Consider the following 15,436-nt stretch of genomic DNA (forward strand, 5'->3'; position numbering starts at 1 on the left):
TCTTTTTTTTTTTAAGATTTTTTTTTTTCCTTTTTCTTCCCAAAGCCCCCCAGTACATAGTTGTATATTCTTCGTTGTGGGTCCTTCTAGTTGTGGCATGTGGGACGCTGCCTCAGCGTGGCTTGATGAGCAGTGCCATGTCCGCGTCCAGGATTCGAACCAAAGAAACACTGGGCCGCCTGCGGCAGAGCATGCGAACTTAACCACTCGGCCACGGGGCCAGCCCCTCAGCAAACTTCTTTACTCAATATTATTGGTTTATAAAAAGGATACAACTCAGGAACAGACAAAAGGTAGAGATGCATAGGGCAACACAGGGCAGTGGTATGGGTGAGGGGAGTGGAGGTGGAGGGGGCTGCAGAGATTCCACATCCTCTGGACACTCCACCCTCCCAGCACCTGCATGTGTTCACCAATGCAGAAACTCTCTGAATTCTCTTTAACCATTTTGATGGTGATTTCATTACATGGGCACAAATTATTAAATCACTGGCCATTGGCCCTTTGTCAACTCAGTCTCCAGCCCCTCTCCTCTCCACAGAGGCTGGGAGCTGGCACTGAATGTTTCAAGCCTCTAATCAAGGCTTGGTGTTTCTGGTACCCAACCCCCATCCTGAAGCCATCTAGGAGCCGGCCAAGAGTTGCCTCATTAAAACAAAAGACACTCTATCACCCTCATGACTCAAGGAATTCCAAGGGCCTCAAGAGGTTTTTGCTAGGAACTGAGGACAAAGGAAAAACTATTATTATTATATCACAGGACAAGCCCAGGGACACAGGCTCACCAAAAGATTGAGACACAATCATTGGACTACAGAATGCCCCCCCTCAGGCCACACCTACCTCTACATCAACTGGGCTCTTCTTTAATATTAGTGGACTGCACTGAAGGAACTAGATGCTTTCTGATAACATCAAGAAGGCAGCAAGGATGTCTCCTCCCGCCACTTGTAGTCAAACTAGGACTAGAATTCTTAGTTAATGCAACTAGACAGGAAAAGAAAATAAAAGGTGTATTTATGGGGAAGCAGGAAATAAAACTGTCCTTGTGGTACAAGATTGTCTATGAAGAAAACCTCAAAGAATCCCCAAAAATAAAGAAACCCCTTGAACTAAGAGTGTAGAGGAAGGCTGAAAGATAAAATGTTAACATAGAAAAGTCAAATTGCTTTCCTGTAGATACACAGATATAGTGAACTCATCTCTGACAGAGGACCAAAGGCTACTCAATAGGAAAACATAGTCTTTTCCACAAATAATATGAAAAAAACTAGCCATCCCCAGGCAAAAAAAGAATCTAGACATGGACTTTACATTTTTCACAAAAATTAATTCAAAATGAGCCATAGATCTTAGTATAAAATGTATACCTACAATACTCCTAAAAGATAACACAGCAGAAAATCTAGGTGACCTTGGATTTGGTGATTAATTTTTAGATAGAACATAAAAAGAATGATCAAAGATAGAAAAAAATCTTTGACTTCATTAAAATAAAAAGTTTCCACTTGGTGAAACAGTATAAGAGAATAAAAACAGAAACAACAAACTGGCAGAAAAATCTTTGAAAATCACTTATCTGATAAAGGACCGGTACCAAAAACATCCAAGTGTTACCTTGATTTATATTGTAGATAACTGTGAGGCAAGAGATTCCCAGAGTTCTTTTACCACAAAAGGGCAACTCTCAGGGAATCACCCATAGTCTGTAATGTCTGCAGCTGGAGCCAACTGTTCGTCAGTGCTAAGATGTCTGCTTGATGTGTGGTCAGTGTGATGACCCTTGGGTCCAGTCCTTCATCAGAAATGTCACAATTAACAATCAAAAAATAACAACTCTGGCTGAACTAAATCATGTACAAGTGTGGTGCTGTTGTCACTAAAATCTATGTACTCCCATTGCTTTTCATTCAGGAAGTCCTAAGGAGTTCCACATGCAGCCTGGGATTCTGGGAAAGGGGAGACCTCCTTCAACACCATGGCAGCTGGCAGGAGACTAAGGACAGGGAAGACCACTCTCTCCTGCAGGTAGGATATCCCAGAGGGCCCAGGTTTGCCTCCATCGTGTCTCCAGGGGGTCTCAGTAGCCATGCTGAGCTCCTGGAGGGCTGCTTCCACATCCCAAGTCAAAATGGACTGCTGAATACATGGTCCCATGCGCAGGGCCAACTACTTTCAGGATAGACTCGTAAGCAGAGGTCATTGAAGCTCTAATGACATATAGTGTGAGGCCTAGTGCAGGTTCTTGCATCAGAAGCCCATGGACAATTTAAAGCCATCATGGGTACCCTAGGAGGCATGACAGAAGGTCACTGAGGCCTCTATAGTGAAGGAGTCTCCAAGGGCACTAACAGGGGTTTTGGTTTTATGACAATTTGAAGAGATTCTCCCTACTTTTGTGGTAGGGGTGCCTTTCCCCCTCTTTTAAGTTGACTGTCCTTTCAATACTGACCATCTGATGGACCCATCTCTTGCAAAGGGTATAGTCCCCCTGTGGCAGCACCATCTCTAGGGTATGTCAGGCCAACACAGCTTCTGTCAAAGCTTCACTCTCACACACAGATAAATTCCGGCAAAGACACTGACCCACGACTCATTTAAGGAGGCCCCAACCCCAGCGTCCTGCTCCTAAGTGCCTATACATCCTTCAAATTGCCACCTCTGCTCAGCTGAACCTAGAACTGAGGTTGGTGGGTCAACAAAGCAACACGGGGCAGCACAGCTCTCAGCACGAGCTCCCCAGTGAGCAGCAGCCCACAGCGCATGCTGCCACCAGGCAGCAGAGCAGGGGAGCAAGTCAGAGCAAGAGAAGACAGACCCATGGGTGGGGTCATGTCTGGACATGCTGCTCAGGGTGCCTATGGTCAACTGCAGAGGGGTGGTTTCCTTGTTGAGACTGATGCCAGGGTGGCACAGAAACACACATGGTAGGAAAAGGGTTAGGAGTCACATAATAGAGGTCTGAGGGGAAGGCAGGGCCGGCTTCTCAAGCAGCTCTGACAGGGCTCAGAAAGCAAGGAATAGAGCCTGGCCTGGGGTTTCACTGGGCCTGGGGATGGGGCCTGGGCAAGAGCTCTGCACAGAGGCAGGGGCTGGGGTGGTGGGAATCTCCTGCCTGCTCTAGAGGAGAGAGCACCCAGGCTTCCTCCTCAGCTTGTCCAGGTGGGGGCACAAGGGGAAGTGGGTGGGTGAGGCTTAAGCTGTGAGCATCCAAAAATGTGGAGTCTGACTGCTCATTACAAGGACAAAGTGGGTAAGAAAAATATGCGTTCTCAATTGCTTGATTTATATAAAGAAACACTAACAGGAGGCTCAAAAACGATCAAAACTGTGTATTTGGTGTAACTTAAGTAACAGTGCTGGAGGGGACCAGGATATGTTGGCAATGAATCTTCTTAAGTTAGGCTGTGCTATTTTACAGATTTATTTCAAATATACAGAGAAATTTATATTCTTTAATTTTATCTCTTCAACATAAGAAATATAAGAAACACTAACAGTTACAAAAGGGTAAACCATACAAAATAAAATTTCCAAGTCTCTTTCAAACTAAAAGGACATGCAGCATCCTAGTTTGTCTTTCCCCTATATCTCACACTGGGGGCATTTTAAGGAATAAGTGGCATATTATAATGCAATCAGGATTTGAGTTTAAACCCTTAAATGCATTGGATTTTAAAAGATTTACGTAAGCTTTGAGAAGTTTTCCTCACGTCAATTAAAATAGAATTTTAATTGCTTTAGCCTTGTAAATATCTATGTTCTGTAGACAGATGCACATAGAAAAACTGACCTAAAAATCAAAAGAAATGTCTTGCTCTCCTCACATCCTATCTCTCAACCCACTTAAAGTCTCAGGGCCCAAGTACTAAGGGAAACTAGAGCCAAAAGGCTACACTATTCAATTGATAAAGGAATCCAAAGGAAAGAAACACAAATACTGGATTCAGCTCAGATAAGCAGGTTGCTTCCCACAGGACAAAAGGAAAGCCACATTCAGAAAGTTCCATATTCTAGACTCTCCCAGTTTAGACAGAAGCCCTGCAGTGGGTCAGTCCCTGGTGAAGGAGAGGAGGGCACCTGAGCAGCCACAGGAATGAACTCCACACACTCTCCTCTCCCCAGGGAATAATGTTACCACACAAAGGACACAATCTGCTTGCCATGAGATAAAAGCCAATCGTCAAGAGGCAAGATGGTGGCAGAGAAAGGGCATTTTATTACAGCTTGCTAGCAAGAGGCAAGATGTCTGACTAACGTCCAAAAGAACCATGTTAAAGGGGTGGGTCATAGAATCTTGAAGGAGTTATATAGGCTGGTGGGTTATAGGGGAGGAGGTTAGGAATGTTGACCCAGGAGTTGCCACACCAGATCTTTCAAATTTCCCTTGATGATGGCTATCAGCATAGACTCTCTGTTTGGAGGTCATCACACTCCTAAGGAACTCAAAAGAACAAAGTCATCATCTCATCATAGCTGGTTGGTATATGTACAAGCAAGGGTCAAAAAAACCTAGAGAGCAAGTGGATCTCCTGGAGGGTGCATATCCAGATGGGTTAGTTAGAGGTCATTCAAAGTTATAATATGGTCTCTATTCTACAACATGGCTTCCCTATGTCAACCTTGTGTTTACCCAGTATCAATCCCCTCCTTTTGTTTTTCATTCCTCAATCTTGAGGGACACCTTGTTGATGATGGGCATAGGTTGTTCCAGCTCACTGAACTAGCCTTTTAGTAAGATAGTGATACAGGTGGGATCCCCAATTTAGGCCTATACTGTGTAAGCAACTAACCAGGTATTTAATAAGAAACATTTCTAGAGAGACAAAAGAAAAACAAGGTTAATAGTGGGAGCAAATTATAAACCAGTTTCTGAGTCCAGGCAGCAGCCAGTTAAAAAGATTTCTAGACGTCAGAGTTGAAGCATCTTTTGCAGTTTGAAATGCCTCTGATGATGTCATCAAGTATTCAGGTGTCTGGGCTGGCCCCGTGGCTGAGTGGTTAAGTTCACGCGCTCTGCCGCAGGCGACCCAGTGTTTCTTTGGCTCGAATCCTGGGCGCGGACATGGCACTGCTCATCAAACCACGCTGAGGCAGCATCCCACATGCAACAACTAGAAGGACACACAACGAAGAATATACAACTATGTACTGGGGGGCGTTAGGGAGAAAAAGGAAAAACATAATATCTTTAAAAAAAAAGAATGAAACATAGTTTAAAAAAGAAAAGTATTCAGGTGTCTTACACAGCAACAGACATGAATCTCTCAAGTTTATATCAAGTTCACCAGCTCCAGTTTGCAAGGCTTCTGGATAAAGGGCAGGTTCAGTTTGCAAGGATTCCAAATGAAAATGACAAAAAAAAAAAATTTAAACATTAGTTTGGAGACTTGTAGCCAGATATTTCAGGAGACTAGAAGAATTCAGGATCCAGTCCAGTTAACAGATATAAAACAAAAACCTCAAAGACAATTAACAGAACTAGGATCTAATATCCATTGATGTATACCATAGTTTCTACTGAAACATAATTTTTCTAAAATCACCCTCATTTTTACCAAAGATAGCCAATTAAGACCCATTAGTTTGCAAAATAAGTCTAGTTTCAATAAAACTTAATTATTTACAGAGGTACAGCAAGAATAGCCATTGATCGTATAGGCTCTTTTAAATCTGCTTTGCTAGAACTTTTTATAAGGAATCTCAGATTGAACTTTAAAGGTCTCTTGAGACCAGGAAAGCCAAGCCAAGAACTTTGTTATCAGACTTTGCCTGCAATACCTACAGATGTGGGTGAATTCCTCTATTCTTTTGAGCTTCTCCCAAATATTTCGAGGTTCCAGGCACCTGTCAGATAAGTGACTTTCCTTACTTAACACAGTGAGGTTGCTACAAACTCTGTAAACAAGGTACCAGGCCAATACTTCCTACTGGTTTTATTCCAGAGTCAACCTTTATTCCTCAAAAGCTGTCTTGTCATATCTGACTCTGTATGTTTCTCTCAAATATGACATTCCAGGCAAAGCCTTGGTAATATAACCAATGTTTCCAATTGTGTCCTGTTATAAGGAAAACAGCTTCTTATTGAACTTAATGCAAACAACTATATGGCTGTGAAAACAATACTCACTCACTAAGAGTTTCCAAATTCTGAAGGGATCAAGTAGGGAGAAAAAAATTAATGTTTCAATTCTACTTACAAAGATATAATTTACCAAACTGCTATAAGTCATAGTTAGCATGAGAGAAAAGAGGAAAAGATTTCCTTGAATCTGGGGGGGGGGGGGGGGGGAGGAAATCAAAAGATCAACAATATCTCAAATAAAAAGTCATATAAATTATAATCATCCTCATCAGTTCATTCAGTCCTGTGTAACCAATTCTTGATCTTAATCTTCTGTTAGCAGTAATCTGAGGTCATCAGTTTCTCTCTTAGAGTTCCGTAATTTCTAACCTAGTTCAGTTTCATAATCTGAAAGTTTATCAGAAACCAGTATTCTAGAGTGTCAGAGTCCTTTCCCTGAATTTCTCTGAAGATGAAACATTTTTCAAAAGCATCAGAGTAAAATAATAACTCTGTAAACAACATGACCCCAAAATGGCAATTGACAAAGAAATTTGGTTAATTCTGCGACATACAACACTTTAAAATAATAACCAGAATTATGCCTGACAACCAGGACAGATTAGAATTTCAGGGATGTTACATAATTTTTAAAACATTTATATCAGTAACATTTATGCACATTATACCACCTAAGAAGGTTTATCATCACTTATTTGACAATGGTTCCCATGTAATTTAACATACCAAATAAGTCTAACAAGTTTAGTATCTTCCTCCTTATAGGAAGAAGGAGCAAATTTCTTTGAGAAGTCCCAGGGGTCCTCTGAAAATTCTCAAAGAGAAAAAAAATTTTTCTTCCTTCTTTCTAGTTCAAAAGAAAGACTTCATTCAGGATTGGAATATTGTTTTTTTAACAAAACTAAAATCTCTATTCTTTATACCTCGTCCACTGAAAACATATATCTTACTTTCCTTGAATACAAAGACGTTTTCTTCATTAATTTTCAGTAGCTTTAATTACATATATTAATTAAAACTTTTAACCCTTACAGACCCTAAATACAAACTAAAAAGCAATTATGAACTGTCTTTTTAATTAATATTCTGTGGCTTGGAAAATTCATAAAAACTTGTTTAATTTTTCTTTTTTTAAAGATTGGCACCTGCGCTAACATCTGTTGCCAATCTTTTTCTTTTCTTCTTCTTCTTCCAAAAGCCCCCCAGTACACAGCTGTATATTCTAGTTGCAGATCCTTCTGGTTGTGCCACATGGAATGCCCCCTCAGCATGGCTTGATGAGTGGTCCTAGGTCCGTGCCCAGGATCTGAACTGATAAAACCCTGGGCTGCTGAAGCGGAGCATGCAAACTTAACCACTTGGCCATGGGGCCGGACCCCCATAAACACTTTTTAATAATTTCTAGAAACATGCTACTTCATAGAACAACCTTTAATAAAATACAAGACACGTTTACTAACAGACCCAAACATATTTTACCTTCTCTGTATTAAGAAGCCAAAAATCGATAAACCACATATAATAATTAACACCTCAGATTGACACCTGAGTTAACTTCTGTCACCAGTCTTGTTTTTTTTCTTGTTCTTTTTCTCCCCAAAGCTCCCCAGTACACAGTTGTATATTCTAGTTGTAGGTCCTTCTGGCTGTGCTATGTGGGACACAGCCTCAGCATGGCTTAATAAGTGGTGCTAAGTCTGTGCCCAGGATCCAAACTGGTGAAACCTGGGCCATTGAAGCGGTGCACGTGAACTTAACCACTCAGCCATGGGGCTGACCCCTAATGTTCTATCTTATTTGGAAATGACCTAGATACTCAATGAATTTTTTTTTTTTTCCTTTTTCTCCCCAAAGCCCCTCGGTACATAGCTGTATATTCTTCGTTGTGGGTCCTTCTAGTTGTGGTATGTGGGACGCTGCCTCAGCGTGGTTTGATGAGCAGTGCCATGTCCGCGCCCAGGATTCGAACCAACGAAACACTGGGCCGCCTGCAGCGGAGCACGCGAACCCAACCACTCGGCCACGGGGCCAGCCCCGATACTCAATGAATTTTTATCATTCAGTTTAACCTAACAAAATTTCAATATTTCAGGTTACCAAAGAGATTTTGGAAGCTATTTTAAGAACTCATGTCATAAACTACAATTATCGATAAAAGCTTATCTATAAACTCTTATCTCACTTACTAGACCATTCATTTGTAACAATCGTATTTAGATTACTCACAAAAATTTCATGTGAAACTAAAGCAGCTAGCCATCATCTTAAGTTAAGGACATATATTATAACACATAATCATTGTTAAAAAGTTCCCCCAAAACTTTTACCCTTTTTACATTTAATTTACCTGTTTTCAATAATTAGTTGGACTGCCTACAAAACTTCATGAAACATGAGACAAAATTAGCCAACATTTTAAGTTATTATTTTTGCTAACCAGTTTTGTGGTACAGACTGCTTATTTGACCAATAAATATAGAATAAAGGCAGTATGTTTGCATCATAGCCAATGCTGACAATTCTGAGGATATGTCTATTCTAATGAAACCAATAAACTTAAACAAGCTTTCAATTACCAAAGATTATTTTTATCATGTTAACTAGAATGACATTTGGGTTAGTTTCTATTACATTTAGAGTTTATGTGCTTACTTTTAGCCAACTGAATAAAGCTCTTTAGAAATAATACCACCTGGAGGTAAAATAGCACACGTATAACATGCATATAGACACACATACACAGAGACTGCACAGCTGTTTTAAAATTACTGCCATGAATCAGGTACAAGCCTCCCTAGTTATGAACCCAAACTTTGTTTTAAGCCTTTTTAACTAATACTTGGGAAGAAGACACTCAAGATGCTAGATTTTTGGCAAGGGTGCTCTTACGGCTGGTTTTCTTGCTTTTCCTTTTTTCTTCTTCAGTCCTAGGAGTGATGAGCTAGACAACAGTTCCCAGAGAGACGTGGCCATAATACTTTTTGAGATAAAGGAACTGGGTGGAATCTGAACTGCCTCTAGAGCAGCATTTCCAGTCTTTCAAGGATTTTTTTCTTTAAGGACTATTGCTCTTAATTTCTCAGAAATTGCGTTGTAACTTAAATGATGTTATAGGTTAATATACCTGTCCAACTACATCATAAAGGCACAGAAAAACACTCAAGTGTTCTCCAAGATGGAGTTTCTGGGTCATATTTGCATTGCCAGTTTTTAACACTCCAGCATCTACAAGCATTTATGGCTTACCTATGAATGCAAGAAGCATCCCCAAAAGAGAGTGCAAAAGGAGCAGCCCTCACAAGATCCAGAAAGATCACTCTCAAAAATAGTCAAAGAAGGGGCTGGCCCGGTGGTGCAGCAGTTAAGTTCAAACATTTCACTTTGGCGGCCCGGGTTTTGCTGGTTCAGATCCTAGGTGCGGAACTATGCACTGCTTGTTAAGTCATGCTGTGGCAGGCGTCCCACATATAAAGTAGAGGAAGATGGGCATAGATGTTAGCTCAGGGCCAGTCTTCCTCAGTCAGAAAAAAAAAAATGAGGCGGATTGGCAGCAGATGTTAGCTCAGGGCTAATCCCTCTCAAAAAAAAAAAAAAAAAAAAGTCCAAGAAAGCAAAGTCTTCTGCCACCCAGGCAGTAGTGCACTAACAAACAACAAACATTGAGACGACAAAGGCTGTCGATGAACTGGGACCCCTCATGACCAAAGAGGTCACAAAGCCAAGCTCTCAACATATATCACTAGACAAAAAGAAAAAAATCTCATCTTATATGCCCATTAACAGTTTTAGCTGCGCTTTGGGTCTCTCGGAGCCAGACTAATACCTACAGGGAGGTGATGTGGGGTTGGGGACTGTGTATGAGACTTCTAGAGGTGGCAAGCGCCCTAACAGCTCTTAACTGTTCCATGCACACCCACCAACATTGCAGCCCTTTTGGCTTCCAAGATGCCCTTAGCAACAGCTTCCACCTATGCGCATACTCCATAGGCAGGCCCTATGGCAAAGCCTACTGCAGCTGCCCAGACAACCAGCTTATGGAGTGCCTGCATCTTGCTCTATGTACGACAAATGACATACACAAAAAAAACAGAGACAAGGAAAAATAGTGGCTGTCTCTGGGAGAAGGATCAATAAACCAATGAGGACTCAGTAGCTCATACTACTTACTTGTAGCTAAAAGTTGCCCAATTTGGGAGAATGGAGCCTAAGGCACTACAGGCGGAGACTGAATTAGCATTTCCTATTGTTTCAGAATTTAGACACAGCTGGTCAAAAGTATATTTATGCTGCAGCTAGAATCAGATTGTGAAAATTTCAAGCATCCTTGAAATCAAGACCCTTACAACGAAGGCCCAGCCAAAGCTTTCTTCTATGGCCAATGTAATTCCCTTGAGGCTGACGGCAGTTCAGTAGGACTCTTAGCAATAAACAGGAGTGCAACCTGCATTTCTGTCCGACTATCTCTTACTGCAAAATGAAGTGCAACCATATTTTTGTCTGACTATATTTTGGGACTCCCCCCTAACCTGACAATTATCAAGCCAAGCCCTCAGGACACAAATAAGCTTGGTAAGATTCTGCTGTCCTCTATAAACCTTTACAGCTCCTGGAATCTTTTGGCTGAAAGGTGGAGCCCTCGACTCTAAACATTAAAGATTTTTCCTTGTTCCTTGGTTTGGAGGCTCAAAAAGAGCCCAAAATGGCCACTGTAATTTTAAATCATCCCAGGTTATCTTGCTAGCTATTTACAGTTATCCCCATTTTAGGGGGCTTTTCCCAAAGAGGCCGCAACAAACAAGGTAATTTCTAAACTGAGTCTGTTACAATCACCAAGAAACTCAGCCCCCAAACAGACAATGTTAACAAATAGACCAGTCAGACATAGACAAACATGAACAGACACCAAAATCCAATACTTCTACGACTCTCACCTCGGGTACTCTGGGACCCTACCCTGGAGCTTGGGACTCTAACCTGATCCTTTTGAGTGCCCCAGGGGCTATAACCCCTTTATACTGTCTCCCACAATCCTAGCCTTGTGACTTCAACCCAACAACCAAATTTCACCAGTGGACCTCTAACCCACTATCCTGATGAGATAGTAGACAATTTTAGGCACAGGTGCATTTTAACAAGGTCACTCACCCAAAAGACGTTTGATCCTGGAACTCTTTACAGACACAAACACACAAAACACCAAACACTAGTGAGCCACTTCCTAGATTTCAGGTGAAGTCCTCTGGACGCTGGTAAGGTGCCCTATTAACCAGATGGTCCCTTCTCTTAAAAGAGGGAACCCCAGATGGAGGGGAAGGAAGTTTTCAGTGGTGTACCCCTGAGGTGACTTACTCTACTCCAGATGTGAGCCCATCGATCCACGAGAAGTAGCTGATTGTCCTTCCACCATAGGGAGCCTTAGGAGGCAGCCAGCATCAGCATGAGAGAGCAGGAAAGGCAGATCCCCAAGACAAGAGGAGTATCAGTGGCCACTAAGGGCTTACCTGACAGGTAACCCATTTGAGGTTTATTGACCATGAGCAGGACTCAGGGTCCCTTTGTGGTCACCAGATTTCTATTACCACACAAAGGGCATAATCTGCTCACCACAAGACAAAAGCCAAGCATCAAGAGGCAAGATAGTGGCAGAGAAAGGGCATTTTATTACAGCTTGCTAGCAAGAGGGAAGATGGCCGACTAATGTCCAAAGGAACAATCTTAAGGAGGCTCAGAATTTTGCAGCAGTTATATAGGCCAGTGAGTTCTAGGGGAGGAGGTTAGGAATGTTGACCAAGGAGTTGCTACATCAGATCTTTCATTTTCTGTTGATGATGGCTATCAGCTTAGACTCTCCGGTTTGGGGGTCATCACATTCCTAAGGGACTCAAAAGAATGAGGTCATCGTCTCATTGCAGATGGGAGGTATATGCACAAACAGGGGTCGAAACACCTTCAGAGCAGGTCGTATATATCCAGCTGGGTTAGTTAGTCAGAGACCAAAGTTACAATATGGTCTCTTTCCTACAACATGGCTTCCCTTATGTCAGCCTTGTGTTGAAACAGTACCAATAATGTAAATGCTCCCTCTCTCAGGCTCCCATTCTCACAGTGAGGAAACTGAGTTGGATTCAGTTTAAGGTTCTGACCCAAATGAACCCCCAGATTAATGGGCACTAATCCAGGACACAGAGCTCCTGACTCTCACAGACTTTCTCAGTGTAAACAAATTACACTCTGAGTGCACCTACACTGTGGATGCAAAACTCCAATTATGTCTAGAAACAGGCCCAAGGGAACCACAGCAACAACCTCAGAAAGGGCATCACTCCCCACCCCAGGAGCACGTGCACACCCAGCTTTCCAGGGCTCTGCAGCTCCTCTCAGGATAAAGGCTCCTTCCACAGGGTGTGAGCAGTAGGACACCTGCAGGGGGAGGCTCCCCAGGAAGAGCAACTGGGCCTTCAAGGCTTTCCCTCTGCAGGCTCAAGGGGGCCTTAGCTTAGAGTCACCGCCCTCAGACCTCTGCCACGACTGGAGTTTTTTGGACCATCACTCATATTTTAAATACACAAACCTGGTGTTTGAACAATCCAGCTATAACACTCAAACCCGTCTTTATGTGGAAATGAGGGAAGAAAATTGTATGGCATTTTTCTGGCTCAAGAACAAATCCCACAGGAACGTACTGTACTTGACTCGAGGAAAAAAACACGTTAATTAGTTATTTCCATAACAAGAAATTGTTTTATAAACTGTTCGTCATACTTGAGCACTTCAGGTCTGCCAGACTGAGCCCTGGAAATCCACCTAACTCACTCAAAATAAAGAACAGATCTCAGAATATTATTAACATGCTCAGGGAGGAAAAGAGAAAAACAATTTTTAAATCATGCAATGTAAAACTGGAATATTTTATTGTTTCTGAAACTAACCTCTTTGGAAACATTTTATATTGTCTTTCAAGTTACATTGATTAAACAAACTTTATTCATTAAAAAACTGAGAATAAAATACACTGAATATATCATTTAAATTTGACAAACCCAGGGAGGGGCACTGCTGACAGGAGAGATGACCCAGAAAAGTCTGCCAAGAGGAACTTCCAAGTAAAAGACCTACGATTGAATATTTATATCCAGGACACATCCTGGGAGGAGAAGCAGAAATATTTCATACAAGGTAGTTCCAGGAAGCTGTTCACTACTTTTTTCTCATGTAAAACATCCACAAACAAGGAAGAAACCGTTTTAAAAGGACCACCCATTGACTAGAGAAAAATGATAAACAATTAAAATATCGGGTCTGTTTGCAATTGATAATCATGCTGTGAATCGGAGACAGGAAGTGGGCGTTTGGGAACGTGAGGAAGAATCTGGAAATTTAGAGATTTACTGTCGGTCCTGCAAGAGCTGGGGGGACAGGGTCGTGGATTTGAGACCCTGCTCCCCAAACATGTTGAAAACTCAGGAAAAACGGGTATCCTCCGAGGAGAAAGGAGGCCCTGGGGACGCACAGACCGCAGCCCCTCCGCGCACGGACCCCAGAGACCGAGGCCCGACTGTCCTGCGGGCCCTCCCGCGGGCCCCGCACCGTCTGGGACACGCGGGGCTGCGGCCGCACAGCGGCCCACAGACGCTCCGGCCCAAGTCCCCGCGCGGAGGGACCACAGGACGCCCGGGGCCCGGCTGCCGGCCCCGCCCCCACGCTGCGGCCGGAGGGGCCTGACGGCCGAGCGGCGCCACCGCGGACTTGGGGCCGCAGACCCCGGAGGGGACCGCGGGAGGCCGGGCCCGCCCCGCCGCTTCCCACCAGCCCCTCCTCCCAAGTCCTCACCCCGGGGCCGCACACTCACCATTTCTAGGGCTCCTGGGTTCCCCGGCGTCCTTCATACGACTCATGCGTTCAGTGCGACAATTCGGTCAGGTCACAAATCGACAAAACAAGCGGCAGAGCCAAGAGGAGCCTTAAACGGCGAGGAGACGCGGTCCCCAGGCGGCTGGAACAGCAGCAACTTCCGGGGGCTTGGGGAGCTTCGCCCCACCCACCTGCCCCGGCGCCGCCTCTGATTGGACACTTTGAGAGATTTCCCCCCCCCACCCCCGTGCCTGGTGACAGCCCCTGACTTTAGGTGTCTGAGCAGAATGCCAGACACAAGTTATCCTCTGCCGGGATATTCGCATTGACAGGTAGTGTTGGGAGGCGACCTGTGGAACTAAAATCCTTCTTTACGAGCACACACAAGGAGCCCTGGAAATCCACCTAACTCACTCAAAATAAAGAACAGATCTCAGAATATTATTAACATGCTCAGGGAGGAAAAGAGAAAAACAATTTTTAAATCATGCAATGTAAAACTGGAATATTTTATTGTTTCTGAAACTAACCTCTTTGGAAACATTTTATATTGTCTTTCAAGTTACATTGATTAAACAAACTTTATTCATTAAAAGTCACCTCACCATAGGCAATAATTAGTCTCTCTCTATTTTGATCTTTGTTGACAATGGGAGTCTGGAGTAGTTTTACCAGATAGGTACACAGGCACAGACACTGTGACCCAAAAACTAGGTAAATAAAGAGATAGAGAGAATCTGATAAAACCTATCATTATCTCTTGAGTGTTTGCAGATGCAAAGTTACAAGAAGAGCCTAACCACAGAAAGTTCCCACAAGCAAACTAGCTGAAGCCAGTTCTTCAACCACCTCAAACTAACCGCCTCAAACTGCTCTTGAGTGAACCGAAGGGAAGTGTTGTGACAAATAGAAATGGCAAGCAATAGGATGTATTGGAGTACATGAGGAAGCCATTTGGTGTAAACCTAATTCGGCCTGACTTTGTTTTTTCCAAAAGGGCCTGACTATGGCCTTGAGCAAGCATTGTATATCTGCTTTAAACATTTACTATGGCAAGAACAAATGGCCTTAAGATGGAGGTGCAACTTTCCCCCACATTGGCATTTCCTTAAGGATAAGCATCTTTCCTTAGGCTAGGAACTGATTGCTGTGCTCACCTTTGACCACCCAGCTCAGCTGTGACCGCCCAGCTCGGCTCGAGACAACAGATCTGCCACCCTGCTGTGTCCACTGAGACAGCAGACCTACCTGCTGTGTCCATCAGTTGCTGTGCCGACAGTCTCATGACTATTGTAAAGGGGACATTTCAATCATATGTGAAACATCCTTTTTGGGGGTATATAACCACTCTGTGCACCCCACTTCTTTGGTGCCCTTTCCTCCTTCGGGAAGAAAGGCCCTGGGCCATGGTCCTCACATTTTAGCTCAGAATAAACTCACCCAAATTTCATGTATAGATTGGTTATGGATTATTTTCATCAACAGTTGCCATTATAATCT

The 15,436-nt window shown here is 43.1% G+C and overlaps 1 protein-coding gene across 3 annotated transcripts in view; it reads right to left on the reverse strand.

Annotated features, from left to right (window-relative positions):
* The window catches only part of LOC100065912 (zinc finger protein 564-like), a 79,215-nt gene extending 65,090 nt beyond the window's left edge, over nucleotides 1-14,125 (reverse strand). For 2 of the 3 annotated variants that reach the window (XR_002809454.2, XM_070274040.1), the window contains exon 1: nucleotides 13,935-14,125. The gene's annotated coding sequence lies outside the window, so the exon portion shown is untranslated. The remainder of the gene's footprint in view (nucleotides 1-13,934) is intronic. The other variant, XR_011440952.1, reaches the window with a different exon arrangement.
* Between the last annotated feature and the right edge of the window lie 1,311 nt (nucleotides 14,126-15,436).

Source organism: Equus caballus, chromosome 7 (assembly GCF_041296265.1).
Source record: "Equus caballus isolate H_3958 breed thoroughbred chromosome 7, TB-T2T, whole genome shotgun sequence".
Lineage (NCBI taxonomy): Eukaryota > Metazoa > Chordata > Mammalia > Perissodactyla > Equidae > Equus > Equus caballus.